At 33.4% G+C, this 5,319-nt stretch overlaps 1 protein-coding gene across 2 annotated transcripts in view; it reads right to left on the bottom strand.

The window, feature by feature from the left end:
- The window catches only part of LOC109532957 (kinesin-like protein CG14535), a 261,935-nt gene that overhangs the window by 241,275 nt on the left and 15,341 nt on the right, over window positions 1-5,319 (bottom strand). For both annotated transcript variants that reach the window (XM_048667734.1, XM_048667735.1), the window contains exon 2: window positions 3,340-3,431. The gene's annotated coding sequence lies outside the window, so the exon portion shown is untranslated. The remainder of the gene's footprint in view (window positions 1-3,339; window positions 3,432-5,319) is intronic.

Below are 5,319 nucleotides of genomic sequence, written 5' to 3'. Positions count from 1 at the left end.
TTCTCCTATATAAAATTTATTGCATTCGCAAGGAATTTTATAAATTACATTTTTTGTATTTTCAATTATATCATGAGGTTTTGTTACTGAAATTTAACTTCTAATTGTATTTTCAGTTTTGAAGATAGTCCTAATATTAAATTTTTTACCTACTCGTTTAATTTGATCTGAAAGTCCTGGAATAAATGGAATGAAAAGGTTCGTAATAGGTTTATTTTGATTTTGTTTTGTTCGTGGGAATTCAATTTCGTTAAAACATTTTTTATACGCAGGATACCCTCTAGGTGATAGTTCTTGATTACTTTTTGATAAATAATTCGTTCTTATTGCGAAATAGGAGAACTATTTATCAATCTGTAATAAAAGACGTGAGGAAATTCTGTCTTTTTTAAAGACAAAAATTTTTGAGGCGAAAAAACCAAAAAGAAGTTTGTAAAAAAATGAATCCGCCTCAACAATATAGAACTTATCTTCAGTGTTTATTTTGACAACGACATTAAAGTACGCAATAACTTTATTTTAATTAAGACGGCTGCTCATTTAAAGTGTTTATTAAAAAAATCAAATCAGATCAATAATAATTAAAATTTAACTCTACAAACTTTCATTTTTATTGTAAAATATTTTCAAAAAGCACCATTATTATCAAAGCAAACATTGCAACGCTTTAAAACTGATTAAGTTGCTTTTCTTGTAGGCCGACCATCAATATTTTCAAGTGCTCTAACAACAGCTTCTTTAAGTGCATTTAAATTGGAATATTTGTTTTTGTAAACTGTGTTTTTTACGGCTCCAAAGATGAAAGATCCGGTGATCGAGGTGGTCATAAAATAGGGCATCTCGGAAAAGTATAAGAATACATTTTGTCCATTTGACCTTCTTCGAAACTGCTCTAGTTCCGAAGATCTCTGTACTAGTACTCGAAAAAAACTCACCCTCTATATCGAGCAATTACTACCTCACAGGGGAACATGCAAAAGTTGCCTATAAATTGATTCAGAAGCGGCCACACTGTAGATATAAAGTAATTAAATAAATGGAAATTCGGTAAATTTATTTCATAGGCTGCAGCAACAAATCGACCATACAACTATCGGTTTTATCAGCTTCTTACAAACACAAATATGTATATGTTAGAACTTAACATTTTGAACGCTTTCGTCGAATTAGAAAGAAATGAATGTTGCATATTTTAATTGGATTATTTTCCCAGCAACGGCTCAACTGGCAACAGCAAAAAAATCCAATAAAATTACTTTCTGAACCTTTTCTTGCAAGATTTGCGCACCATTTGGGGGGCGTTTTTTCATGCAAAAACAAAAATAATCCGATTCTCTTAAAAAAGTATTAAGCAGCTGAAATTTGAAGAATTTTTAAAATAAATGTGAAGGAACAGTTAATGCAGAAAAAAGCTCCAACTTCAAGGCGTATTAATTTAAAATCGGAAACGACTTTTCCGGTAATTCGGCCACGGTTTTCCTGCGGGGTCCTAAAAGGCACATTTTTCCGCCGCCCCAAACACCTGTTACGGCATGCCATTAACCCCGCCATGACGGTGGCCCATTTTTGCAGTTAATCTAGTGACGTAAAGCTGAAAAATTGCCCGACCTTTCTTTAAAAAGCCGAAAATGGGATGCTGCCGCTTGGCAACCCGTTCAAAAAGGCCCTAGTCACGATCCAGAGGCGTACAATTCCTGCTTATCGCCGCAAAAAACATCGTTTTGCCGTATCTTTGTTACACATATCCGATTTTGATCTACCGATGTCCAGGCATAAAAACCCACCAAAGTGTCTGTGTTGGTAAAAAGTCGATTTTTTCTTAGATCTCTGTTAGGTAAAGGTGAAAACAATACTGCGCTCACCTAGAACGGCTAATTTAATACTTGAAGTAGGCAGAATAAAAAAACATTACTAAATGGTTACAAATAGTGTTGGAAATTCAGCTCCTCTTTAAGTAGTAATGGTAATAGTTACTACACTTTTTTATTTCTTGTAAAAATGCACTTGTTTAGAACAAATTCATTAGCAAGAATTTTAATTATTTTATCCAAACATAAATATTTATTTATAAATGGAGATTTTACCAACTCATAAGTAGCTAAGATTATGAACTTTTGAAGTTGCCACTATTTATAAGGAAAATTTTGCAGTTTTCAATGGGGGAACATAAAGAGCTTCAGCAGATTAAGGGTTTAGGATAAAACTGTTTTAAATGTGCATTTCCAAGAGGGCCATGAAGACATCGGACTTTGCAGCAATAAGCTTGAAAATTCGTCGCAACTTGGTCAAAGCTTGATTTTTGACAAAGTTTCCAATATTTACGATAAACACTGCATCTCTTTTATAGCGCAAATTGCTTTACCGATACAATCCCGACCAAACCCTAATACTAAATGTAAGACTAATTTATTAAAAGACTCTTAATTTAATTTAATTAAGAGCTTAAGTGTTTTCAGCATTTAGACACCTATTTTAAGAGACACTCGGTATAATACGGTTTTATTCACGAAGACTGCTGGACTAAAATATCATTGTAAAATATTTATATTTATTTAGAGCTGCACGATTATCCCAGTTTAAAATCACCCATTGTGAAATAAAAAAAATCATATTTCCAACATTAATTATTTTCACGTCAATTTTCCAACTGCGCTTTTCTTCGAGATAAGATATACCAGTTGATTGCCTCAATTTCTAAGGAATTTGCTTACTTAAAGTAAGTAAGTAGTAAGTCAGTAAGAATGTAAGTAGAATGTAAGTAAGTAAGTAAGAATGTAAGTAAGTAAGTAAGTAAGTAAGTAAGTAAGTAAGTAAGTAAGTAAGTAAGTAAGTAAGAATGTAAGTAAGTATGTAAGAATGTAAGTAAGTAAGAATGTAAGTAAGTAAGAATGTAAGTAAGTAAGAATGTAAGTAAGTAAGTAAGAATGTTAGTAAGTAAGTAAGAATGTAAGTAAGGAAGTAAAGTAAGTAAAGTAAGTAAAGTAAGTAGTAAGTAAGGAACATGCGAAAATTAAAGCTGTTTAATTACTACAAGAGAGAATTGTAAATTTTTCAAATATCGAAAGATGAAGAACTGGCCTGATCCTGCAATCAACCTCACTTGAGGCTCAAAAGATTCGAGTACAATGACATACGCTTCACCTCAATTTTCAATCTATAATCGCTTGTAAATGAATCAACAGAGACACGAACTTTTATCAAATTGCGCTTCACTTTGAACGTAAGTAAAATCGTAAATCAATTCTTCTGATTGCACAGTACACTTATTTTGGAACATTTACTTGAGAAATATTTGATATTCATATAAATCATCCGAAATGAATGAAACTAAAATCTTACCTTCAAAGTTACTTGCGCTGCATGGTCTACAAACTGCCCCCAGATTGGTTAGCCATTCATGTTTCGTTCTTTCTTTGAGCACAGCAAATATCCTGAAATATCACACATTACAAAAATTAGAACTTTCTGGATATTGAGATAATACTATTAACAGATGTTTAAAGTGTAAAAAAATAAACCTTAACAACAAGTTTCGCCCAGCTTTAACTCAAATTAGGAAATGAACAAGAAATCCGGCAAGCCAGTGAAGTGATTTTATCAACAAAAATCTCAATCCTAAAATACCTAAAATAAGATACTATCAAGATTCAAGACTAAAAAATTGCAACCTTTCAGCTGTCATGACAATTTAGAAACAAAATATTCAGCCAACATTTAAAAGCGGGTACAAAATTTGACTTATTTTGATGAGGAAACGCAACTTCTATCTCTGAACATGTTACTTTAGTTTTGTCTCGTTAGTTTAAAAATAAATTTAATATTTTTGAGCTAGCAAGAAAGCATACATCTATATGTTTCCAAATGTTTCATGGTTGTAAAATATTACTTCGACTCTATTGGTTGCGCAAAAACGACTTCTTGGTACTAATCAGGCACGGATTTTTATCTAAAGTAAACTGTATAGAAGAGTTGAAACTTTTGGATGTTTTTCTGCATTTCCATGAAGTAGATCAGTAGCCGCCGTCCCTGCTTCCCATAATGGCAACATTAACGTCCACACCTTTAATATATGACTATGTACAAGTTTTGCATGCTGTAAAGCTTCCGATAATAAAAACGGGTTCAGATTCGAGACATAAAAATGCCTATAAATTTCGGCCTATGCGACATGCCCTCCAGCATCAATTGTAAGAGCAACATGCCCTAAAAGGACATTTACGGCGTTTCCAAAGCGAAGTTACAGGTATACGTTTGATACCCAGTTATGAGGTGAAACGATTGGTTTTATGGAGTGTTGTTCTGGGTAAAATATGTGGTTTTCTGCCCGCAGAAGCCCTGAAATTGGGCAAAAGTAACGCAGTTAAATTTACGGTTGCTTTAAAAACTTGAAACTCTCGTAAAAACGGCATTGCCAGTGTTGTAAATAAAAGGTGGTATTCCCATTTAAATATAAGGCATTTCCTTAGCGTAAACGAAGCCAATGCACTAATAGGATTTATATTTGTAATTAAGGAGGCGTTGTTTACGTTCCCCGTCATGATTATTTTCATTAAGGCCACGTTTTCCGTGTTTTTGACCCCTTTGTTGCACCGATTTCATTCGAGAGGTCGGTTACGTTTAATTATTTTTAAATAGCTTTTCATCCAGCGTTTCATCCAGCTCGTGCCATTTCTTTGCATTGTTTGTCAAGAAGGTATCCCAAACAATGTTGACGGATTTGCCCCCTACTGGTTTTACAAGCAAGAATGCCGACAAAGGATCCAGAACGCATAGCTCGCAATGAATTATGACAAATTTTAATGCCTTCAAGAGTAATTTGACATCTTTATGACAAACAGTCCGCTAGTATAACAACATTTTACAATGGCGTTCGTCATGCTGGGATGATTAGGGAGTGCTGCTCTGGCGGGAATCGCAAATATTTTAAATGGCCATCATATTATGGATGTCTGCCCATCAATTGAGCGTACTGAAAAAAGCTGATGGTTCGCCTTAAATCAGTAGAAGGGTTCTAATGAATTTCATTTTTATTTTTTGATATTTTCCACTGTTTCCAGTTTACTTCCATTGATAGTTTTTAAATACGACTATATATGGAAGGGTTTGTCAGTTTTTAAAAACCGTTTTTGGAGAAAATTATGAAATTCGAAAACCGGTTTTTTAGTAGAAAACATCGGTTTTCAATGTATGAATAACACTTTTAAAAAAATTGAAAATGACAAATGTAGCCAAATGTACCAGATTGATGAAAACACTGTTGCAAGCGGTTTGGTTCTTGGATTCATATCAGTCCGATATGATTTCAATAAACGATGTGTT

Source organism: Dendroctonus ponderosae, unplaced genomic scaffold, assembly GCF_020466585.1.
Source record: "Dendroctonus ponderosae isolate FM_Combo_2020 unplaced genomic scaffold, Dpon_F_20191213v2 Dpon_F_20191213_1, whole genome shotgun sequence".
Lineage (NCBI taxonomy): Eukaryota > Metazoa > Arthropoda > Insecta > Coleoptera > Curculionidae > Dendroctonus > Dendroctonus ponderosae.
Note: the sequence above shows the minus strand (reverse complement) of the source record. Positions and strands in the feature narration are given on the sequence as shown.